Source organism: Oenanthe melanoleuca, chromosome 2, assembly GCF_029582105.1.
Source record: "Oenanthe melanoleuca isolate GR-GAL-2019-014 chromosome 2, OMel1.0, whole genome shotgun sequence".
Taxonomy (NCBI): domain Eukaryota; kingdom Metazoa; phylum Chordata; class Aves; order Passeriformes; family Muscicapidae; genus Oenanthe; species Oenanthe melanoleuca.
This window is the reverse complement of record NC_079335.1, coordinates 145,191,937-145,218,014: the sequence shown is the minus strand read 5'-3', so window position 1 is coordinate 145,218,014 and position 26,078 is coordinate 145,191,937. Positions and strand designations below refer to the sequence as shown.

General features: G+C 43.7%; 1 protein-coding gene across 9 annotated transcripts in view; it reads right to left on the bottom strand.

Annotated features, from left to right (window-relative positions):
- The window catches only part of ADCYAP1R1 (ADCYAP receptor type I), a 135,224-nt gene extending 110,781 nt beyond the window's left edge, over window positions 1–24,443 (bottom strand). For 5 of the 9 annotated variants that reach the window (XM_056485587.1, XM_056485589.1, XM_056485591.1 and 2 more), the window contains exons 1-2: window positions 23,805–24,443; window positions 23,304–23,527 (exon numbers count right to left, since the gene is read on the bottom strand). The gene's annotated coding sequence lies outside the window, so the exon portion shown is untranslated. Of the gene's footprint in view, window positions 1–23,303 lie in introns of all 9 variants that reach the window. The other 4 variants (XM_056485588.1, XM_056485590.1, XM_056485592.1 and 1 more) reach the window with 1 other exon arrangement.
- Window positions 24,444–26,078: the final 1,635 nt, after the last annotated feature.

The following is a 26,078-nucleotide window of genomic DNA, read 5'->3' as shown; positions in this document are numbered from 1 at the left end:
AGGCTCTCTGAAAAGTCAGATGGACATGAGTGGGTCATGCATCCAGAGGTCAAGATTTTCCAGCTTATCTTTGCAGTGATAGACTCAAGATAGCAGGGGCTATGGAGCACAATTCATCCCTCCCTGGGCACAGAATTGCTTTTCTTGGCAGGTCTCCCACATAACATCATCAATAAAATTATTGCCTTGATTGGCATTATTTTCCCTATTGCATTATCCATCAGATTTATTGTGCCCTTTTGTTATTGATGTCCCCAGAGGTCTGGTGAAATGACAAAACTTCTTAACTAAAGGCTGTAGACATGGCAAGCAAACCAGCACACATTCAGGAAGCATCAGGCAAAACAAAACAAAACAAAATAATGTGAGAATATTCCCTTTTCACAGCAGATCAATTATCCTTTTTAAGCATCTGCTATGTGATACTTCATTGCTAATATGAAATTAATCCTGGGACCATAAAGATAACAATGTGCTGCTCCATTCCAGCAGGGCTTTAAGTGCTGCTTGGCAAGGGCTTTCAGAATTGTTATTCCTCCACCACCAGGAAAACTCATTCTCCACCTGGCATATCAAAGTTTTGCAAGAGCTCCTTGATTCATTTGCTTTCCTTGACTGGTGGTCTGTGTTTCCTTCCCTGGCTGTAGGTGTAAGTGTTGTTTTTCCTGATCACACTGGAGGTTGTAAGTGCTGCAACCTGTCCATCAACCTGTCAGGCTCTGCTCTGAACCTGCTCAGCACAGACATCTCTCACAGGCAGAGGAAAGAGGAAGAGCAGAAAATGCAGCTCTAGGCCAGAGCCTTTTATTCCCATTATCTCTGAGGATCTTCCCTGGGCAGAACCTTCAAAATAATTCCTTAACTCAAAATATTCTATTTATCAGAGTGTGGTGCCACTGTTAACAGCCTCAATTAGCCCTGTTGATGTGCTGAGTGATTACATTAAGATCAAACTGCCTTTATAAAGCCAGCATTGCTCCCCAGACCCGAGCCAGGCTCCCTGGAAGGTGCTCTTAGCCCTGAGAAAGTGCCAAGGGTACCTTTAACAGAACATTCCTCTATTTATTCAGCACAGGCAGACTCCAAAGGAGTGTTCCTGCAAGACTCCAGTCCTGGAGCTCCAGCAACAGCACAGCAAACTCTGATCACCCCTGGGAAACCAGATGAGAGCAGGACAAAAGTAATAAAATAGGCAATGAAATTAAGTAATCTGTTGGTTTGGAATTTGGTGAATAATAAGAGCAACTGATTGTATTTCCTGATGCCAAAGGAATAAATACAAGATGGTGTGAAGAAAACAGTCTGAAACAACCTTGGTATTGAGAAAAGGCTGCTTGGGAGTGTGGAAAAATGTCCATGTTGTTCAGAGAGGATGATCAAATGATCTTTCTTTGGTTCATGTGTACAATTCCTTGTCACTTTTCTCAATGCACAAGAGCTGGTATTCACTGAGCACTCAGACAGAATTCACAGACAATCTGTGCTGATGGCCCAGATGAACATCCACACTCCCCCTCTACACTTCTAATCAGCATCAAAAGTTTCCATGGGCCAAACTCCAGCCCCTCTTGATAAAGGGATAGACAGATATAATGTGTTTCCCAAATTCTCACTGGGTAGAGAAAAAGATACCTCTAAATCTAAAAGATTCCTCAAGCAAATATTGTCAAGAAAATGTCTCCCAGAGCAGCCTGGGGCTACAACCCTGCCTCTTCCATTCTTAGGGAGGTGAAAATCCCTTTTTTTTGTTTTAACAGTTTCACTCTTCTCTACTACACTGAAGGATAATGCACGAGCATTTGGAAATTGTATTTTATTTTTTTTTCCCTCCACATGTCCTATTGTCCTCCTTTCCCATTGCATTTCTGACAGCCTGGGCTCCCAGCTGTGTCCCATATTGTGCTTAATAAACTCATTATGTTTGGACATTATTAGGACCTTCCACAGCACGTGCTCTTGCAACAGCAGGATGGAATCCAAGGCACATAAATCTGCCTGTCTGAAAGGGAACCATCTCTATCCATGCTGGCTTCTCTCAGCTCCTTCCACAGACAAGAAACTGCCCTCAGCAGCACATGGCTTTGCCTTGCTCCCCAAAAATGTGCTACCCATCTTGGCAAACACAGGGTAATCAAACCCAAAATCAGTTTGATTAGCTCAGGAGAGCCTGTGTGGAACAGGCACAGCTCTGAGAACAGCAGAAGGATCAAATTAAAGAGGAAGAAACGTGACTGAAATCCAAGTGTTGGGTCAAAAGGTTGAGTTCAGAATTGGAAGAAAGCTTTGGAAAAATATTGTCTAGAGAAAAGAGTCTAGAGAAAGATCCCTTTTTCCTTTCCTTTCCTTTCCTTTCCTTTCCTTTCCTTTCCTTTCCTTTCCTTTCCTTTCCTTTCCTTTCCTTTCCTTTCCTTTCCTTTCCTTTCCTTTCCTTTCCTTTCCTTTCCTTTCCTTTCCTTTCCTTTCCTTTCCTTTCCTTTCCTTTCCTTTCCTTTCCTTTCCTTTCCTTTCCTTTCCTTTCCTTTCCTTTCCTTTCCTTTCCTTTCCTTTCCTTTCCTTTCCTTATACCCTAAATATTCAGTTTTATTCATACACCACCACTTCACTATTATTATGCATAAAGTGGCTTTACCACTCCTAGAAAAAAAAAAGGCAAATATAAATGAATGGAAGTGACTCATTCCCATGCAATAATCATCTTTTCAGCCAGTGATTAAGACTGTCTCTATATTCATCTTCAATATCTGCCCATGGATCTCCTATGAGATTTCTAGAAGATGAGCTGGTCCTGTGTGCTCTGTAGGGTGGCAGAATATTGCAGGACCAAAACAATTTCATATGAGCAATCACAGACATACAGGTACATGCAGAACTCATTGGCCAATAAATGATGTGTTCTTTTATTTTATCAATTCTGGAGGTGTCAAAAGAACCCTAAAAGAAACTCACCAAAACACAGCTAGAAGATGTCAATTGTATCCATTGCAGCATTGTTTACATTTCTGTAAAATTTAAGCTACTACAGCAGCAATCTTATCTGCAGATTCTGTGTGAACAGGAGACAGTAAAAACTGAAAACCTGGATCATTTTCCTCTCTTGGATGTGTCTGTTGAAGTGAAAGCTGGAAATCCTGATTATAGATATCAAGCTGTCAGATGATGGAGTTTATAAATTGACAGGGTGGTCGTTGGATCAGACACAACCCCACTTGTTGTGATTCACATTTCCCTTTTGGTGTCACGTGGAACTGGAACATCCCTGGTGGCTCAGAAAACAATCACAGTGCTATTCCTTTCCACTGGGTAACTTTGTCATCATGCATCCCAGTGAAACCCAGGATATGAACACGTCAATCCAACCAAGCTGAAATCCCCTCTTCTCCCACGTGCCCACTGCTCAGTTTGAAACAGGCTGACTCATGTCCCAAAGACACAATGAAAATGCCTCTCTCCCCATGGGGGGGTTCCTTCAGAGCCCTGGGTGGGAGTTATCTCATTAAAATGTGAACCTCTACACCCAAAATAATTTCCACAGATTCCTTGTATAGTCCCTGAGATGTAATCAGCACATCCCATAGAGTTCACAGCCTGTGTTAGATTATCATAAATTTTGTATTTCAAAGCAACAGATTAATTACATCCTATTTATCTATATTTTCTATCAGGAAGAAGGGAGAGAAAGAAAACTATTTGAGAACAGCATTAAAAGATTCAGTCCAACCATTAAAAGCTGCCAAAGCTATACTCAGCTGATCAGCAGAATCTTATAGTGGGCAGCAAATTAAGGTTAAATAATGTGTTTAGCAACAGCTTTTTTCTTGTTGCTCCAACCTCCTCTCTTCACTTTCCTCACATCAAGTGTAAATTCTGTTCAGGTCTTCATTTGCACCCACCTTGAGCTTAAAATGTAATTTCAGCTCAGCTGAAATGGAACTGAAAAAACGTGGTTATCATCATGTGCCTCTCAAGAACGTCAGGTAATGGTTTGATCCTTTAGAAACTCTTTTGGACAGAGAATTTTGGCCAAAGATTTCACAGTTTCATCATGTGTATAATTTATCAGTTCTCCATTATTCCCCTATTTCCTTGGGTACTCTGTGGAGAGGGTTTCCTTTAAACTCTTGGAATAACCACAAGAACAGTGCTGTAGACAGGGACAATTTCCCAGGCTGGTTTCTCATGGAAATACAGGATCTGCCCACCCTGGTCAGCAACTGATAAAAACTTTTAAAAATTATCAGAACACTTCCCAATATCCAATCTAAAGAAAAGCAATCTAAAAAAGAGAAAGCTTCATTGGTCTCCAGCGCTGGGAGATCCACTTCAGCAGCCTCCAAAGGATGTAATTTATTAATATATAATATATATAATATATATAATATTATAATAATTTATTAAGAAAAGAAATCCAGCTGTCCCAAATCCCTCCTTTCTGCATTATTGCTGATCCTCATGGCTGCAGATGGCACAGAGCTACATTCTAGTGGCCTCCTTGGGTTTCCTCATCCAAGCAGAGGATTAAAGAGAGAAATAAAGGTGGACCACAACAAGAAAATAAAGGAGAAACCATCAATATCATGTGAGTCAGCTGGAAAAACCTAGGGCAAATTTTAATGGTTTATCCATGCTTTGCCTGACCTTGGAAATATCCTTGTGTTTAAACATGGAAGCAATCCTGGGAATTAGGTACTGGTTACACAGAATTACTTTGAATTATCTTCACAACACTTTCTGGCTCAGGCCAGTCTGGTGAACTGGAACCTCACTTTTTTGTTGTTGTTCCCCAGGAATATATTCTGCACCAAAGACCAGCTTTTCTTTAAAGGCACCACTCAAATAAAACCCCCAAAATCAACCAACCAACCAACCAACCAACTGAAAACAAAACCACCAAAAAATCCCCACAAATAAAGAAAAAAACAATAACCTCCACCTCAAAACAAACAAACCCCAACCAAATCCTCCACATGCAATAGAAAAGGTGATTCTGCATTTTATGGTATTTCCTCCCTCACATCCCAGAGTTCACTTCTGTCCCTGGAGTTTGTTGCCAGCTGCAGCAAATGAGGCATGGGATGAGTTTGTGTGTTTTTCTGAAACATGTAACTCACTGGGGAAAGCAGGGTAGGGACACAGAAAGGAAAGGAAGAGAATGAGTTTCTCTCAGCAAATAAAACTAAATATGTGATAACCTGGAGTCAGCACAGTGGGAGCCTGTTTTGGACAAGCAGAATAAATTTTGTGCTGGAGTCTGGATAGGATGGAGCACAGAGGACTCCCCAGGGCACAGCTTGTCTGCCATTAGACATGTCCAGAGAGCTGGGTATTTTATTGAAGATTGTTTTATTCAGAAACAGCCATAAAATGAAAACACTCTGTGAGGCAGAGAATATTTTTTCCAGTAATATTTTGCACATTTTGGGTGTGTGGATGTCTCCCACTTAGATGAAACCAAAATGTTGTGGCATGGATTTAGAAATCTTATGGATTGTTTAATTCTATCCTGCACTGCTTGGCTCTAATTGATCACAAAATCCTCCTTGATGGACAAAAATCACAGGTTTATAAAAATAATTCTGGCTCATGTTCTGCAAAGGAGTGTGGTGTTCTGTGTTATCTTCAAGTCAACAATGGAAATATTGACAGTTTTTAAATCAAAGTAATGCAGGATAATATGAAAACAACCCTTTCAGAAAGCAAAACAAACTAATAAACAAATCCCAAAACAGGACATTAGGTCTTACAGGTCATAAATAAGCAGGTGAATAAAACCTAATAATTATTCAGTGACAATCATCCAGCTGCAGTCCAAAAGGCCATGATTAGCATCTCTCTAAAATGGAAATTATTGTGCTTTTCTCTTTCTCCTGTGTTTTTAATGTGCTTCCCAGAGCAAACCAAACGTCCTGGTTTGCTCCCACATGGAGAGACCTCCTCAAGGCAATCTTCATCTCTGCAGCAAAAAGCAGCAACTTCTGCAGAGTGCCTTGAGTGAGAAAGGAGGACATTGAGTACTTCACATCAATGTAACCTCAACATTACAGCTACACACAAAATTAATTTAGCTCCAAGTACCTGCTGTACCTCCTCTGATCTCCAGCATAGGGAATAACACCAAACTCTCTTTTTGACTCCTTCACAGTGTTTTTTCTTTTCAACTACTTTGAAGTTAATGGTATTTTGTTTGCATTAGCTGAGAGGAAATTGAAATTTCTTCATTAGAAGATGTGAACTCTTTCCTTCTGCTGACCCTCTGTGAGAAATGAGGTGTCCACCATTGGGCACAAATCCCATAGGAATGTTTCAAACACCTCAAGGATGCTGTAGCCATGTCTGTCCCCAGCTCTGGCCATGCTGGAAAGGACAAAGTCAGCCTGGAGACCCCAGTCTGTGCTGCACTGCTTCCTGTCCACATCAAGCTCCTTGTGGGATCACTGCCTCACCCAGCTTAATCCAGGTGAATTGCCTTAAATATTGGGTTGATTTAGATGGGATATTAGGAAGAAATTATTCTCTCAGAGGGTGATGATGCCCTGGCACAGGGTGCCCAGAGAAGCTGTGGCTGCCCCTGGATCCCTGGAAGTGCCCAAGGCCAGGTTTGGAGCAACCTGGAATAGTGTAAGATGTCCCTGCCCATGGCAGGGGGTGGGAAGTGGATGATCTTTAAGGTCCTTTCCAACCCAAAACTTTCTGTGATTCCATGATTTTGTGATTCTATGAAAAAATAAAACATCTGCATGGACATCACACTTCCAAACTCATGGACCCAAGGTCTTCCTATGATCCTGTGGGGTTTCCCCCCTTTTTCTTGTATGTGCTATTTCTTACTCTTCATGTTTATGACTTTAACTCTCAAACAGCAGATTCATTTTGTCATTCTTGACAGAGCAGGTGAAGCTAGGTCTTAGCAATGCATATATTCTAATTTTCTGACTGGAAACATTTTCCTGTAATAAAATATGCAACAAATTCTCCTGCTCTTTAATTTGCCATTTAATCGATGTGTTTGCACCGTGCTCAGTAAATGGTGCACTGTCAGTTTAATTCGTTCAACTCTTGTTGTGCTGCTTGTTTCCACCCCTCCTTGCTTCCCCCCTCCCCAGTACATCACCAACATATCATTTTGCATCCCATATGGGATTTCTCTGCTCTAACCTAGTAAATCTTTTAATTCCTAATTTGGTATTCTGCTCTAATAGATTCACCCATGAAAAGAGCCCAGAAGGCTGGAGCTAAGAAAAATCACTTTCATTTTCTCACATACTATTGAGTGGTTTAATGTAAAATACACATGCAGTGCACAGTTTGTGATCTCAGATTTTATCATCCCCACGTTGCAGAGCTGAGTCAAACCTGATCAGGTTTTTGATGAAGGGATAAAGTTTCAAGTCTAGGCTGGAACCACTTAATAATGGTGAGATAGTGAAAAAGAAGCAGTTGCATAACAGCAAGGAACAGTTCACAAGAGAGGCTGAAATTTGGCTCCAAAGCACTGGTGTGAAATGTGGACACCACAAATCATCCAAAGCAGAACTTAGACCTTAATTAACCTTGCTGCTTTGCTATTAGAGATCTCCATTTAAATTAATGATCCAGATTAAAGTGTTAAAATAGCAAATGGACAATCTATATTTAATCATAAATGTTATTTCTATTTGTCACTTACATTTTTAACTTTTTTTTCCCCCACCCTGAAAAAAGGTTGATGATAACTGAGTTGGGAGACAGAGTTTGGAATTCATTTTCTAATAACTGGGGAATGTATTTCAGGAATATTTTAAGTGGTTATATACTTTAATTTCTATTTTCCAATGAATTTTCCATGCTGGACCATGTCATATAGTTCATTCTGATTTAGTTTCTAGCAATTCATAATTTAATCAAGAATTACTGTCTAAGAATTGAAGAGAAATTAAAAGCACATTTGGAAATGCACACACACAATGTTCTAAGCCCCCCTACCCTGACTGAAGAAGGAAAAACAAAGTTGCTCATGACATTGAAATTTATTGAGAATTACATGATGCCCTGAACAAAGAAAGAATCATGTGGTGTTAGTGAATTGACTGTACTGCTCCTGGACAAAGAGTTCTTCCCAGTTAATTATTAGTGTTTAAATTATAAGCAGAGATATTTTAGTCTCTTTCTGCTGTTAATAAAAAGAGCCTGACATCTCCGTGGCATGAATCATATTTTGACTTCAGTCACTCTTTGGTCTCCTTGGTTAAAGATGAAGCCTGTACTGACTGCCCTCCTAATTCAGAAATAACAGAGTTTCTACTTTTTTTCCATTTTCCTCCTCAGTTTCACAACATGTTGTGACCTCTAATGGTTCTCCCAGCTCAAAGATTGTGTCTTTTCATGAGGGTTTCAGTCAGCTTTGTTTTCTTGGAAACCAAAATTAAATTCCTATGAGTGTTCTCAAGGTCTTTAATTGCCAGGATGAAGAGTGGTGTTCACCCTGCATGGTTTGTTCAGAAAATAATAAAAAATTTGGTTTTATTGCTACAACAGTCCCATTTTTCAGCTAATTCTAGATCATTATTTTGCAAGGACATCCTATCCCTGGAAGTGTCCAAGGCCAAGTTGGACAGAGCTTGGAGACAGTGGGATATAGGAGATGTCCCTGCCCATGAGATGAACTTTAAGATCCCTTTCAACCCAAAACATTCTAGGATTCTATTATATTTTCTTCCCTGCACCCTCAGGTCACATTAAAAATATTTTTTTTCAAAATCTACTGTGAATGTTGACAAAAATGGAGGTTGATGACTTTTGTCAAGATTTGTCTCTTAAGCATGATTTGGTGTTGGGATTGGTTTTTTGGTTTTTGGGGTTTTTTTTTCTCTTTTCATTTCACAGCCTTAATTTTTCCTTTTACAAGCCTAATTTTGGGGTTTGGTGAGTCCCTTTCATGGCAGTGGGAATGGTTTTAAGGAGTGTCCATCCTCCATGCCCCCCAGCACTGATGTCACAGGGATGACCTCCCAACTTGCTACCATTTACTGGACATTTTAAAAATCCTGCAAAGTCTGTTCCTTCAGGATCTCTGTGGATTTAAGAATGCCAACAGTTTTAAGATATGATAAATAAAAATTCTGATATGTCAATGTGAGCTACAAAAAGAAAGACAAGCCAGTAAAAAAAAAAAAACAACCCTTCTGAAGAAAAGTGCCAGTTGTACTCTGACTTCTGAACATCTCTAAAGCACTAAAAACAGACGTGAAGAAAATGCTCTAAAATTGCTCTTGTTGTTATTGTCTCTAAGGAAACAACTTCCCAGGAATCTGCAAGAGGAGTGTACAGGCTCTTTGATGTGCAGCCAGCTCTCTCTTCCAGCACACTTCCCAACTCTCTGCACACCAGGTCTGTCCACCAAGATCTCTCCTGCCCTGTCTCAGCTGAGTCCTCACTTCTTGCAGGGTTTGAACTCTGATGCTCCAGAAAAGCCACAATCCAGACTTGCCACAGCATGAAATACACAGAGCCATGACTAAACTGAGGGATTTGCCTTAAGATACTTCTGCAATCCAAGAGCACTGCCAGGAGAGCTAGAATAGCACAGGAGCTGGGGGTGTGGGAGGCACAAGGCAGAATTTTTTTCTGTCTGTTCGTTTGTGGTGTTTTTTTCAGCCACACTTCACACACTCCCCCCACACACACGGTGACTGAGATGTGTGCTGGGTTGGGATTGAGGCAAACAGGTTTGTAGAAATTGTTTAACCTCTTCAGGCCATCTGCACACTGCCTGTTGGGAATGATGAGAGATTGGATCATCTCTGGTTTGAGCCCAGGCACTGTAAAGAAGAATCTCAGCTGACCTGCAAACCCATTCAACATGCAAATTATTGATCATTCATTTCATAATAATTTAATAATTATTTACTGACCAAATTCCCAGAGTTTAGGATGTTTCCTAGTGGTTTTTGATTTCCCAGGATCAGCACAGCCAATGTTTTCCTGACTTTTAGGGTCCCTCAAATCCCAAAAATCTTGAGAACCTGTTCTGCTGAAATGCATTCAAACAGGAGCATGCAGAGCAGATATTCCCTGTCACCATTCTGCTGCAGACTAAGGAGCAAATAGTGGCTAAATTTATTGAAAAGAGACAACACAGAATGGCAGCAACTGAGGCACAGAATTATTTTTTTAATTACTGGAGACTAAGCCAAGACTTAAAGAAAAAACTGGTTAAATAGAATCTGTGTAAAGGCTTCAGTAATATAAAATCCCTTCAGAGCATTTGATTTTTTTTTTTTTTAAATTTATTTTGTCAATACCATGGATAGGTGTCCATGTCAGATCTGGCTTCCTAAGACTCCTTGGAGGACTAAAGCACTTTTATCCAAGAACCAGAACATGTCTTTGTAAACAAGTTTTATTCTAGTGTGTCCTTATCTTCTTGCAGTCTCTAGTCTTCCATTTCCCTTCTCCTTGTGTAAAAGGGTAACCTGGCTCTCTTTAACTCTCATTTCTGAGCTGTGTAGACCAAAAGTGCTTAAAAGGTCTAAAAGCAAAGATGTTTTGTCCGAGCCAACAGCTGGACCACAGTGAATCCATCTGTCAATGGCAACAAATCAATAACCACAGAGCAATCCCCTGCCAGGAGAAAAATCTCTGTGCAGCCAGCAAGGAGCCTTTGCTTTTATGTTAAACTCATCACCCCCCTTTGGATCAGAAGTGATTTCTCAGCTCCCTCTTTGTGAACAAGAGGAAGCTCAAGGAGTAGCCAACAACCACCAGTGGTGGTTTCATAACAGGGGCAAGAAAATGGCTTTAATATTGTAACTACAATATGAAGTACATCAGGTTTGGAACCTTCCTTGGGCTTGAGGTCAAGTAATGTCATTGCCATCACTCTTGCTCACTCTGCCAAACTGCTTCACCACCAACCAGAGCAACCTCACCCCAACTGCCTGTGGAAACACTCTCTGGGCCGTGTTTGCAACTCCTATTGGCCTTCATTTATTAAATGCCTTCTTTAGATATTGCATAGAGAGTTTGGAGATCAGATTCTCCCAGGTTACTGCAGATTCTGGCTGTTTCCCTCCCACCAGAGCCCTGTAAATGATTATCTGCCTTCCTCACCATTTCCAGCCTCATTGGTATTCATGGCAGTGCTGTCGAGCAAACACACCTCTGCTGAAGAGATCTTAATGAAAACAGTTTCTGCTCATCTAGGGAGATTCATTTCATCTCGAAAAGACAACAGAAATTTCTGTCACTGTGCAGAGTGGAGATAAAAAAAAAAATGTTTGACGACGAGTCTGTGCCTGTCTGAGCACACAAGAACTCTGACGTGAGTTTTCCTCAGATAATTCCTTAACTACCAATTTAGGATAATGACAGTGACACTTTTAAGAAATCCTTTGGGAGAAGAGTAAGTATTTGCTTTTAAATTCTATAAACCTATGAAGGAAATATTTTGATCTTTTTTTTTCTGCTTTAAATCCATTAACCCTATGTCCCATCCTTGACATGGAAAGCCTTTGTTTTGTAAATCTGTAAGTGGAGTTAAGAGAGTGTTTTATAAATCAAAGTAGATTTTCCTCCAGTAGTTTCAGACTGTGTACTTTGTGGATGTTTATAGATAACCACGTCAGCCCAGACTTCTGTAGTGGACAGTGGTGGAGAGGGGTGGGGAGGGGTAAGCTATTATGCAGCACAAGACATCTGATTTATTTATTTTTTTTTTGCTTCAGGAAAAAAAGAAGTTAATTGAACTTGATATTCTTGTGCTCTGTAGATATAGTGTAGAAATTTATGTCTATGTAGATGTGATGGAGAGAGTCTATTTACAAGGGCACATAGTGCTAGGACAACGGGGAATGATTTTAAACTGAATTAAAGCAGGTTTAGATTGGATATCAGGAAGCTGTTGTTCCTTGAGGGTTGTGAGGTGCTGGAATAGGTTTCCCAAAGAAGTTGTGGATGTCCCATCCCTGGAAGTGTCCAAGGCCAGGTTGGATGGGTCATGGAGCAACCTGGGATAGTGGGAGGTGTCCCTGCCATGGCAGGGGGTGGGAGGAGATGATCTTCAAGGTCTCTTCCAACCCAAAGCATTCTATGATTCCATGACAGTGATAAATTGTAGAAATTTGCTCCAAGTGTAGCTCTCCAGGTGTCTCGTGCAGGATGTTGTGATTTTGCAATGGAATTTCATTGCTACTGGAGCAACACATTAAATAAACCCCCAAATGAACAAACAAGCTTTACTACTTAGATTGATTTGTCTAAATGGTTTATTTTAAAAGAATTCAGAGAATGCCAGTAGGATATTTGCTAAGGGACACGTTGAGAACTTGGGGTCATGTCTCGTTTATCCCATGGTATTGTTGAAAGGCCAAGTTGCAACAAGCAGGATGAACATACCTGACAAACATTTCAGCATTGCTGACATTAATCACAAGGGTTCCTTCCCTGAGCCCATTGCACAACATCGAGTAGGAGCTCTTCCAAAGCTGCTCACAGGGAACTCAGAGGGGAAAACTCAAAACAAAAGGTGGAGAAAGGTGTAGGGCACACTGTGTTTCTCCTGTTTTGTGTTGTGATTCATGGGTCAAAAAGTCAGCAGTCTGCTGAGAGAGGCAATAAAGAATAAAGTGTGGGATCCTACAGAACATTTTATAAATCCAGGCTTGAAAATAGAGCTTTGAGCCATGGATCTCAATGTTGGCTGAAGTCATGGTAAGAAGAGCCTGAATCCCAGCTGGACAAAGAGGGAATAGAGCAAAAAAGGGTAGAGAATGATAATAGCACAGAGGGGATGGGAAGTGCTTGGAGGAATGTGCATTGTTTTACTCCTTTGCACATTTGATTATTAAACAGACTGGCAAATCACTGTGGTTCCTTCTGCTGAGAGTAGAGGAGTTTACATCTTGCTTAGAGATGAGAATTTTTTGAAGCTTCAGATGGTGTCAATACTACCTGCCCAATTTAGAGAACATCAGTATTCTTTTCCTTCTACATGTTCCCTTACATCAGTGATTTTCCTTAGCCTTCGTCAACTTAGAGGAGAAAAAATTGCCACAAAGATTAATACAATGTTTAGAAAGGCTGGAAATAAAGGCAGCAGGATGTTGGCACAACATCTATGTTGCTCCAGCAGCAAAGGAAGCAAAGTCCTGAGATGTGCTTTGAGGAAAGATGGAAATTATTATTTTCTTTAAGAAGAGAAGAAATTCTTGGAGATTGCTGCCTTCTTTACTCAGAGGATGGTGGGCCACTGGAGCAGGTTGCCCAGAGAATTTGTGGATTCCCCTTCTCTGGAAGTGTCCAAGGACAGGGCTTGGAGCAGCCTGGGACAGTGGAAGGTGCCCCTGCCATAGCAGGGGTGGGACTGGATGGGCTTTGAGGTCCCTTCCAACCCAAACCACTCCATGATTCTCTGATTCTATGATGGATTCTCTGATTCTGTGATTGAGGGCAGTTGCAGAGATGTGAAAGAGCAAGGCTGGCTCAGCCATGCTCAAGTCTGTCTTTATCTCTGCCATTCCTGACGAAAATGCACTAAAAGCATAAATACAGGTCTTGCTTTCTGCTCTGCTCTTCTGCCTGTTGCAGGCTAAATGCAAACACAAAGGCACCAAGGGTGGTGATTTTTCAGTCACACAGAAGCAGCAGCACATTGCAGGGATGCATTTTGGAAATGGCAAGGACGTGGCACAAGTACAGAAAAATTTGGCATGTTGAAACCAGCCCGTGAATCAGGAGCTGTAATATTTTGGGTTAAAGCTCTCAGAGCTGATTTATAAAATGCCAGTCTGAACATGCTGCTGAAGAGAGTGATATGGATTATCCTGGCCATGCAGTCACACACACCTGCACATCCTCCCAGTCTGGCCAGTCTACACGGGATGGGGAGATCTGTTAACTTTTCTTTTTTCAGATCATCATATCTGCCTTACCTGGCCCTTCCACAGCACTCACAGTATTCACACATAGCTAATGGAGGTGAAAAGGATGTCCAGCCCAATGAATTATTTTAGAAACCTGATTTAGGATCAAAAGATTTGAAATCTGGATTCCACAGGTTTCACTGTTGTAAAGGCAACATTTAACAAACACCATTTACATCCACCCAGGCATCTGCACACATAAAAAAGTTGTATTTTAGAGCAAGTAGTTATAAAGGAAGCAAAAAGGAAATTACATAAAATTATATATGATTGCCAGAAAATTCAGACAACCCCTGGTTTAAATGAAAGCATTTTTAAACTTCGACATTTCAGTGAATGACATTCATTTTGGAATAGTCTGTCAGTTCATTAAGCAGAATATCAGGTTAGAGTTTCTGCAGTCAGTGAAGAAATGAACTGCATGTTAATGTTCAGGTGAACTTCCTTCTCACCCTTTTAGAAAATAACTGTGAGCTCCAAATTATCTGGTCTAAGTGATGTGCTGGAGCTGTCACGTTGTTGGTTTTGTACCCATGTTTTTCATGGCATTTCACACTCTAAACTCCTTCTGGCTGTGAATGGATTTGGCAAAGGGTCACACCCATGGTACTGCATAATGAAGTGTGCATGAAAATATGCATAATCTATTTATTGAGCTCTGCCTCAGAAGCTCTTTGGGAATAACAGAGTAACTAAATTATGTCCTTGTTCTAATTCAGTAGAGACAATGGGAAGGAAAGCAAGAGGTCGATGTAATGATCCATCAGGAGGAAAAAAAATTAAATCAAGACCATGTCAAAAGGGAGATTTTAGTTTGGAGAAACCATTTTTTATTTCTGCTAGGAAGATGTGAGAATTATTTTTCCAGATGGATCCTGGGAAGATAAAAAACCATTTTTCTTCCAGAGAGAATTTAATCAGAAGTTTTCCAAACTGATGCACATAAAGCTCCCCAAGAGGACCTGGAAGATGCTGAGTCTATCAGAAGAATATTAAACCCTGGTGCTTTGGAGAGTTTTGCTCTAAATAGGCCATGTTTTGCTTTAATCACCTTGGACCCACCTCTGTGTTTTCTGGAGACAGAGAACATGCCAGAAAAATGAAAGTACACAAAAGCCACACAAGCCTTCACCAAAGAAAGCGTGCAGCTGACATTTTTATTTCAGACAGGAGAGCTTGGAAAAACTGAAACAACCTGCTAGTAAAGCCAACAGCACTTTGGAACCTGGACAGAAAGGTTTTTCACATTAAAAATGCAAAACTACATCTAGATGGAATCTGCATCTCAAGAAAGCTGGGCAAAATAATCACATGGAAAAACTCCAGACTGGAGCTGGTGAATCACAAATATTCAAAGAATCCAGAAGTTTTTTCTCTCCCTAGAAAGAGGGAGCAATCTGGGCAACAAAATCCAGGAGCTGTCAGTGGTAGCTGAATCTGGAGAAAGTCAAATGCAGTCTTGAAGTCGTCTCATGAAAAAAAATTATTTCAGGGATAATTTGGAGCTAAATAGATACAAATAGATACACTTACATTGTAATTTTTTGGGTTTTCTTTTGGGTTTGTTTGTTGGTTTTTTTTGTTTTTGTTTTTGTTTTTTTGTTTATTTTTGTTGTTTGTTTGGGTTTTCTTTTTTTTTTGTTTTTTTTTGGTGGCCCACTATCTTAACTGTGATCCAAGACAGAAATTCAAATAGGTATTTCCAATCCCTGCATGACAGTGCATGAAAATCAACCAATTCTTTGTGTGTTTGGTAAGAGCACTGAGACCAAGATTTGATCAGACTCACTCTACACCAGCAGGAGGAGGGATCAGAAAGCCAGGCCAGGACTCAGACAGCAGCTGAAACCATTTGAGTGGTGTTTATGGAAGACTTTTTAGGCTGAAGAGCTACAGAGATTGCAGTCTGTAGTAGATAACTGTATTTATCCACATTGACTGGGCACTGGCCAGAGGCCAGAATCAGTAGCTGAAATGCTGGTGTTTGGTGCAGCAACACCCCAGGGTATTTAACCTGCCCTCATAAAGAGGGGAAATGATGAGCTGTAGATAAACATCACCCTGACAAATCCCTGGTGGATGTTAGATACCCCAGGGGATCTCAAAGGACACTTAACATCTCTGTATAAGTGGCTGAATCATGTCCTAAATCTCCTTTTATTTTAACAGCAACTCAGTGCACTCAGATACAGGAAACACTTCAAAACCTGTTTTCAGGTGTCTTGATCTGAGAGCTGGATCCCACTTCAGGAGCATCATAAAAATTATCTTAGCAAAGGGGACCTGCAAGTTCCATGCAGAGAAAATGGAATGAGCTGAATACCAGAGGTGAAAATCTGTCAGGGATTGCACCAAAAAGGCTGTGATGTGCTTTTCTTCTCCTCTCCTGAATGAAATTCAGACTTTGCTAGCCTGTGAAGGCTCCTTTCCATGACTCTTTGCTATATCCAGCTGTGGAACGAGCAACAAGCCAGAGAACAAAAAGCTGGAGAACACAGGGCAGCATCCAGAGGCTTGGATCATGCAGAGAAACAGCTTCCACATGGCTAATATTGGCTTTCCACTCTGCAGCCACCAAGAGCTATTCTCTAATGAAGCTGGTTCCAGCTGTTCACCCACTGTACATAATCATCTCAGCTCACAAACCCATTCAGCAGCACAAAAACCCAAAAATCCAGGCTGGCAAAAGCCATGAAACCCCAGTGAATGAGCGTGGCTGGTGCCATCCCAGGCTCCAGTGACAGCTGTGACACATTCCCAGCCTTACTCATGAGGAGCTCAAGCATCTGTGGTATTTCGGATGCTCTCTCATCTCCGCTGCATTCTAAGTTAGAGCACAAAACTCCTGGAAGGAATCCAAAGATCCAGCTCTCTAAAACACAGGAAATGAGTAACTTCACTAACTTTAACTTGGCTCTTTAAATAATGCACTTGTGCTGGCTTCTTTAGAGAATTTGTTTCTAGGCCAAGAGAGAAAGTTCTGTTGTGTGTCCAAAATCAAGCCCAAGCTCATTTTTGGCTTTTGGTACTAATTGCATCAATTTAAGAATGCAGATGCATGTAAAATGTATTTATTACAAATATTTTGTTTTAAAAGGAAATGTTTGTTACTTATGACCATGACTGTGCCATTTTATGTTTGTGCTAGAAATAAAAAGCACCATCCCTAGACCTAGTTCAAAAATGTGGCAGTAAGAGCAAAAACAGAAATGTTGTGATTTAATAAAGTCTTTCCATTCCAGGAAAAGGAATTTAGAGTTAAAGATATCTTAGCTATTCTAAACTCTCTTTCCAAATATATATAATTTATTTCTGCTGTGTAGAAATATACCTATTACTGCTACAACTTTAATTCCAGTCTATGTATCAATGTGTTCTGAGAGGTTCATGGTTTGTTTTTTTTCATTATTTGGTTTTCATTAAATATTTTAAAGGCCATAGTGAAGGAGGAAGATGTTAGTGAAGTCCATTTATCAGTGGACTTTGTTAGCTTAGGACAGAGGGTGAAAGCATTAAAATAAAAAAGCACTGAGCTATTGATATATGGCAAAAAGCTGCCTTTTAGGTCACCTAGTTCTGAGCACAAGGGCTCCAAGCTGGTCAAAATGTATTTCACAAGGTGCCAGCCCTGAGCTAATGAGGTCTGGTCAGCATTCATCTGCAGCTCTGTGCAACTTCCAGTGCAGCCATTCCCAGCCAGGGTAGAGCAGATGAAGCTGGGGCTCTGCACAGCTCCAGCCTGGCTCAGAGAACAGGCAGAGCCAGTGTGTGCCTGCAGGAAATCATGTCACTGTCCTAGATGTGTCCCTGTGCTGGTGTATCCACAGAATCACACCTGAGCTCCAGCTGGCAAATCCCTCTGAGTTACTGCACAATGATACACTGAAGAAACTATCACATCTCAACAATCAATGAATAATTAAAAAAAAAAAAAAAAAAAAAAAAAAGGTAAATAGGTTGGATATTGTGTGGGACATGTGGCACAGATTGTCCCTTCATGGAATAAAGGGAAGATGTGGGTGAGGAAGATGTGGGGTCTACCACAGCAGTCCTGGGCTTTTCATAAAACTTTTAAACTTGGGCTTTCCATAAAGGTTACCAGCTATCAAAATTTGTGAGCCAGTAAATAATCACCAGCCTTCCCCTCCAAAGAAAGATGGGGAAAAGAGAAGCATCACTTCCTGGGGATGCCCCTGAGATCCCATGGAAGGCTCCATCTGGCTGATTGTGGCTGTGTGTCTGAGTCAGCTGCTGCAAGAACCTCCGTGGGTGATTCATCTGACCCACTCCAGGATGGGATGAACCACTCTGCTCATTCCTAATACACTAAATTAGGGTGATTGGCTTGGATGGGGGAATTTTGTTTTCAGATGCTTTCAGAGAGTGGATGAGCATCATCCAGGCAGCCAAACACTTCCGAGTGAGAAAGCCTCCTCATGAAATGAGCAATAGTTCTGCCAGGGGATCCTCTGGGGACAAGTTCCTCCTGAGAATGAGTGAATTTATACATCCTCCACTCCTCAGAGGTGGACCTAATGATAAATCTGCTCCCCAGAAACTAAGAACTTAATTCAGCCACATTTCCCTTCAAAACAATTTTTTTTTGTAGTAATCCTCACAGAATCAGATTGGACAATGCACTGTCCCTTGCAGGGACAGAAAGTAGCAACAAATGAATAAAAATAAAAAAAACAGGCTATTTACCCACCACACAGATTAAAACATCTTTTCCTGCCCTAACCCTCAGCTCCATTTAGCAAACCAACAAATCATAGATAACAGACCATAATTATTCTTCCATTTGCAGCTCCCGAGCTCGTGACACGAGTGTCTCTAATGGGGTGCAAAAGCCACTGTGATTGAGGCACATTTCTTGTGAAATGCCTCAAACTGGATGGGCAAACCTGAAAACAGACCTGGCAGATGTTTAATGTACATTCAGTAAGGAGCTCTTAAACATCAATGCTCCCAATGTGTTACAAAATAAATTATAATTATTGCTATTGCCTTAATTATTATTAAGGAGAATTTGACCATATACATCTTAATGCCCTTTTATCTCAGTTTTAGAGTGAATTATGAATTACATTAACAAAAACTAAAATTATTAAGTTATCTGTTGGGTATTTCGGTGCTTGTTTTGATTTGGGCTTTTTTAACAGTGGCATTAAGCAGAGGTTTTTCCACCTTTAAAAACTTTTTAATTTAAAAAAAAACTATAGCAGTTAAATAGATCAAAGTCATTTCAGATTGTAGCTCTCTATAGAGGAGTAAAGTATGACACCTGAATGAGCAGGGATGAGACTGCCAGAGTGTCTCCAGGGCAGATAAATTGAATAATTTGTATTCAACAGCAGCCTGGAGCCAGAGCAACTGTGTATTTCTGCAGGACCCCTTCCTAGGAAATATTCCCCAGCACAACAGCCACATTGGCTTTAAATCCTCTGTGTGGTGATGCTTCCACCTTTTCTTTAGGAAATGGAATGGTTTAGCTTGTCTTAAGAAGTTCAACCCTGAAATTTTTAATCTGGCTGCTCTGGAGATGAGCTTGCAGGGGGACACAATCACTGAGCTGCAGTGAGTTACATAAACAAGGCTGGAACAACCCAGAGAGTTTTATACTCATTCCTTGTGTAGATAAAAGTGCAAGCTTAAGAAGGCAGACAATAAATTGAGAGAGAAAAGGTGGTCAGAGGATAAAACACCAGCAAAGCAAGGGGGTGAGGGGTGGACATTCTGCCACGAAGCTTCTGAAAGAAAAAAAAAAAATCTGCCTTTTTTTCCCATATATTTGTGCCCACTCAATTACAATCCAAACAGCGTCTCAGCAGCCACGACAGACACTGGAATTCTAGAACTTGTTAGTGCTGTGGAAAACTACCAAACACCTTTCTGTATGCAAAGCATTCCCTAAGAACAGAACGAGTTCAGCACCAAGGGAACTGGGAAAGCCTCCTCAGGGATACTCAGAGCAGCCTGTTTGAGCAGTGCCACAGCTCAGCCTGACGAGACACTGGCAGCAAAGATGACTTTCAAGATGTGGGTAGCAAAAAAAGAGAGAGTTACTCACTGCTGCATCTGCATCCCTTCAGCAGAGCTGTTCCACTTCTGTCCTGATGTGGAAAACTGACTCCAAATTCCTGTTGGCTGCAGTGTGTGCCGAAGCACAGATGGTATGGGATTGGCTGGACGTGACAGGAGCAGAGGAAATGGAAACAAGGAAACACAAGCCAACAACAAAAATCCCCTCATTGACTTAAAGATTGTGGCTGCACTCTCTGGGCCAAGGAAAGGGGTGAAATAAAATTCAGCATCTCCACTGATTTCCACATCCTCAGATCAGTTTTCCTCTCCTGGAAACACTGGCAAATAAGCAATTTCTCTGTTAAATCAAGACTAACTGCAAGACCTGATATTTCTGCAGGTTTCTCCACCAGGCATGAGCTGCAGCATGATCCTGCCCTGAGTTCACTTTTTCTCAGCACTTCTTAACTCAGATACTCTTGTTTCATTAAAAGATAATCTGAGCTAATTTAGGAATTAGACTGTTTGTACTAAGTGTGCTCAGAAGGAAGGAAAGGCAAACAAAATCTGCTACATTGGAATGAATCAGCTCAGGGACATGGGGCTCAACTTAGCAAAGGCACAGGCACATATGGAACTCAACCCCAGGAAAAAAATATCTCCAGGATGCTGTCTCAGTCAGCCAGAGGAGGAGAGACGTGATGAACAAAGGTCGGAATGTGCTCAGCAGCGCAGCCCACCAGCTCAGAAATCCCAGGTTTTCTCTCCCTGGTAGCATCCCACAGCAGAGCTCCTGCCCCCGTGTTTGTGAGCCTCACAAACACCAGCAGCAGCAGCAGCAGCAGGTCTGGGCAGCTCTGAGAGGCTGTGACACTGTGACAACAGCAAACATCTCAAACCCACAGCCAGGGAGGACTGACCCTCCAGTCTCCTGACCCCAGGGATGACGGAAAGCTAAAGGCAAGGAGCAAACAAAGCCTGCTTAAAGAGAAATAAGTGTATTTATCACACAAAAACCCCCTGCCCGTGACCTTGAAGGCTGTGCAGTGCCCATGGTTATCCTCCCAGCCATTCACAAGTCTTTGGTTGGAGAGAACAAAACAGAGGAAATCTTTTGCAATGTCCAAGATAAATGGACAAAATAAGATTGAGTGGAGCTGTCCTGAATGACAGCAAAACATCAACCCTGGCCCACAGCACATGGAAACAGGTGAGAATAGAAGTGGAAGACACAACCCCACACACAATCACACACATCAACTTTGATCTGACTCCCCTTATTGCCCTGAGCAGCATTCCTTAATTATTCACCAAATTCCAGTGTTGCCTTACCCATTCTAAGGTACAACTTCTTCCAAGCCAGCTCCAGGGTGTTTGGCATTAGCCAAGGAGAGATGCTTGTATAACATGTTCTTTCTCTGCAGCTACACCAGGAGCACTTTCAGGAGTTTGCCTCTGTGCTATCACTAACCCCAGTAATCAAACATTCCCTTGGATTAGCCAGGGAAGCTTTTCCCTGCTGCACCTGACCAGTGCTGCATAGGCTGGACAGAGGAGTGAGGGGCTGTGTACCCAAAAAACAGCAAGTGCAAACCATTTGTTGTGTTTTTCACTCCAACAGATGAAATAAAAAAATCCAGCAAGCTGCTTCAGTTACATATTGCTGTACCAGTCCACCACTCGCACTGTAATTAACATGCAGCAGACGGATGGTAATTGATAATTCCCTGAGAAAGAATCACGTCACTTTGCTGCCTTATTCACTTTAGTTAAGATTTTATTCTTATTATAGCTACCTCCAGTGCTACTCCAATACATCCTTCAAGCTAAAGGCCAGATTGTGTTTACCTGCAGATCAAATGCAGAAGAAATCCACTGACTTCCAGGGAGTTCTTCCAGATCTGCCGCTGTGTAAGTGGGATGATCGTGTAGCCATGAGCACCAGTGTGCCACTAATCAAATCTCCCTTTTTTTTTTTTTTTTTCAGTTCTGCACAGAAAGCTGCATCATTACATTCTCATTCTCTTCCTGTGTTCCAAACTCCTCAGATTCCAACACATACCTGAACGCTTCACATCCTAAATTCAGAGCACAGTGGAAAAGAGCCTGTCCTGCCACATCCCCCTGACCGGAGATGTGATTGGCATGGGGACTTTGTTATCAGAGCCGGCTGTTCAAACACCGATAAGGAGAAGTGCCCAGAGGCACTGGAGCAGAGGTCAAAGGCACACTGACCGCAGTTCTTCCCTACTACCCCCCAGCAAAAACCAGCGGGTCCTGCACTGCCTGAAGGGTGAATCCGAGTTTCTGCGGCAGGTGAGGATGCAGAGCTGCATGGGGAACGCCGACAGCAGCGGCGGGGCTGTTAGCAATCAGGTTTTATTTACCAGCCATATTGTGTTAAAACCAGACGTGATTCCCATACCGAGCGCCTCAACCTGTCACCGCCAGCCAAGGGAGATTGATTCGTTCGCAAAGAACCAAATCTCTCCGGAGGACGCATCCTCCGAGCCTGCCGAGGGCAGACAGCTCGCATGCAATTCCCCCTAAAGAAGTGATCCCAGGACGTGGGGACGAGCAGGTAAATCAATGTCACTCGCAGACAAGCCGGCGGCTCCGCTCCCCTCGCCGGCTGCGGCAGCGCCGCTGTGACATCCCCGGATGGGGCACGGAGGATGGGGGTGAGCCGGGAGGGGATGGGAAGGGCTCACTCTGACATCCCCGGGCTCAGGGGATGGGGATGAGCCGGGAGGGGATGGGAAAGGGCTCACTGGGACATCCCCGGGCTCAGGGGATGGGGATGAGCCGGGAGAGGATGGGGAAGGGCTCACTGTGACATCCCCGGGCTGAGGGGATGGGGATGAGCCGGGAGGGGATGGGAAGGGGCTCACTGTGACATCCCCGGGCTCAGAGGATGGGGGTGACCCGGGAGAAGCCGGGGAATGGTTCACTGTGACATCCCCGGATAGGGCACGGGGGATGGGGGTGAGCCGGGAGGGGATGGGGAATGGTTCACTGTGACATCCCCGGATGGGGCACGGGGGATGGGGGTGACCCGGGAGGGGATGGGGAAGGGCTCACTGTGACATCCCCGGGCTCAGGGGATGGGGATGAGCCGGGAGAGGATGGGAAGGGGCTCACTGTGACATCCCCGGGCTCAGGGGATGGGGGTGACCCGGGAGGGGATGGGAAGGGCTCACTGTGACATCCCCGGGCTCAGGGGATGGGGGTGACTCGGGAGAAGCCGGGGAATGGTTCACTGTGACATCCCGGGATGGGGCACCGGGGGATGGGGCATCCCTGGAAGAACCGGGGAAGGGCTCGCTGTGACATCCCCGGGCTCGGGGGATGGGGCTGCGCTGGAGGAGCCGGGGAAGGACTCACCATTGCCGCAGGGCTCCGTCCCGGCGATGCCGCATCCCCGCGGGGGCTCGGTGGCCGCGGGGAGCGCTCCGGCCCCGCTGCCCGCTCGGGCTCCCCACGGCCGCAGGAGGGGTCGGCGCCTCCGGAGGGAATCCAAATTCCTCCTCCCTCGCCTGCCGGTCATGTCCAGGCTGCCTGTGCTCAGGGGATGGGCCAGCTCCTGGCCGTGAAGGAATTTGCCATCGCTAAATCGCAAAAAATAAAATTTAAAAACAAAAAACCGCAACAACAAAACAAACCCAAACCGAAAAATAAAACCCAAACAGCAACGACAAAAAAAATAAAAGCAAGAAGGGGGTCGGGGTATCTTAAAACTTTTTTTTTTTCCTTTTCTATTTTTTGGTTTTATTTTTTTTAGGGGGCTGTCGGTGCTCGGGCCGGGGGAGCAGAGGGATGCTCAGGCTGGCTGAGATGCTCCGGTGCGCTCGCCCCTGCCCCCGTGCCTGTGTGTGATTCTCATACCCAGACAATGCTCTGCAAAGCGAGCTGGTCCTGCGGAGAAATGCAAACACCTCCTCCCCCGAGTGCCGGAGCAAAGGGAAAGCGATATGGAACCAATAGCTTCTCCTTGGCTGCTCTCATTAATATGGAGGAGAAAAAGAAACCAATGAGGAGGAGCGGGAGGAGGGATTTATTCAAATCAAATTTCCTGAATCGAGCACCCATTCCCCCCTTGGTTTTTTTTCCCTTTCCTTTTCCCACGTACCCCAAATCTGCCTGTTCCCTGTCACCTTAGCCCCGTTTCTGCTATCCCATAAAATTTTTATTTCTCGTTTCATTGCTGTGACAGGGTCAGCAGCACACGGCGATGGGAGGGAGGATGGCATCGCTGCTGGGAGGGAGAGGATGAAAGGAGCCAGATTCTCCCGGACCTGCAGAGTTGACTGCAAAGAGAAGCGATAAAGTAGCTGGAGTTGTCAGGGAGGGGAACTGAGGGGGAGCAGAGCAGGAATTTCAGCTGGAAACAGCATTTTGCAGATGGTGTGTGCAGATGGGCAGGTGGCCTGTGTCCAGGCTGAGCCCTCTGAGCTTGGAGAGAGGATTCTCTCCTCTCCCACAGCAGATGCAGGGAAGGGAAGAGAGAGCACAGGAACAGCAGCACCTGCACTGTCCTGCAGTGCCACAGGGCCACCCAGCCACGGGAGCACAGGAGCAGCAGGGCAGGGGAACAGCAGGCAGCTGCTGCTGGAAAATCAGAGGAGGGGAGCTGGAGGGAGGGCTGCACAGAGAGGAGGGGTGCCCAGCTGCTCTGAGTCCTGCAGAACCTGCAGAAGGGCAGGGTGGCACCTGTGCCCTGCACAAGAGCACCCAGGCACTGCTGCCTGCTGCACAGGGATGGAGGGAAGGCTCCCCAGAGCTGGGAATGAGCACTGAAGGAGCCTGAGCACGGACAGCAGCCCCGGGGGAGCCCAGGATATCCCGTGGAGACACTCGGCCCCACGCTGATTCTGCTGCTCTCAGGGCCCACAGATCAGTGTCAAGAATTTGAGGATGCCCACATCCCTGCCCAAATTCTGAGATGTACTGGAAAAGCAGGTGCCTGCTAATGAGGTTCTTCTAATTACCCTGAAATTCCATGACCTCTATGCCTACTACTGCTCCTCCTGCTGTGGAACCCCTTTGCTCTGCTTGTCTTCTCTTAGCATCTCTGAATCATTAAAGTTGGCAAAGACCTCAGGATCATTGATCCCTCTGACCAAACAGCCCTTTGTCAATTAACAGAGCACTGGGTGCCACACCCAGTCATTCCTTGGACACCTCCAGGGAAGGAGAGCCCAACACGTCTCTGGAAGCCCCTTCCAATGCTTGATCACCCTTTCAGTGGAGAAATTCTTCCTGATGTCCAACCCAAACCTCCCCTGGCACAGCTTGAGGCCTTTTCCTCCTGTCCAGGGGCTTGTTGTCAGGGAGAAAAGACCAACCTCCACCTGGCTACAGCCTTCTTTCAGGGGCTGTAGAGAGTGACAAGGTCTCTCCCAAGCCTCCTTTTCTCCAGTTTTTTACCCCTTCCCCTTCATTTTCTGCATCTCCCACCTTCTATTTTCCATGGCGTGTAAATTAATTTCAAATCCTTGCCTTCACCCTATTTCCTTTAAACAAAGGAGAAAAAGAAAAGGCAATTTTGTCATAAAATCAGCTAAATCCATGACCTGTGCCAGTCACTGTGCTGTCCCTGTGGCTCTGAGCCCAGGTGCAGCAGCCTGGGGGCACAGCCCCACAGCAGCCCAGCCAGCCCTGCTGCAGTCCCTTGGCTCAGTCACAGCCCCACGGATTCCTCCTCTGGAGAAAACCTTGTACAGACATGCTGTGAAGCACCCAGCTCTGGTTTGGCTGCAGCACCATGGAGCACACTAATGAATCAACTAGAACTTTCAAAGTCTTTCTTTGAGGATTTTCCTGCAGGTCTGCTGTCTTCTCCAGTCACTTCTCACAAAGAAAATAAATTAATTATGGAATAATTATTTATGTTGGAAGGGACCTTAGAGATCATCCTGTTCCAACCCCCTGACATGAGCAGGAACACCTTCCACTGTCCCATGTTGCTCCAAGCCCTGTCCAATCTGGCCTTGGACACTTCCAGGGATCCAGGGGCAGCCACAGCTTCTCTGGGCACCTCCTCACCCTTTGAGTAAAAATTTCTTCCCAATATCCACTCTAACCCTGCTCTCTTTCAGTTTAAAGCTACTCCCTTTGTTCTGTCACTCCATGTTGTTTTCCAAAGTCCCTCTCCAGCTC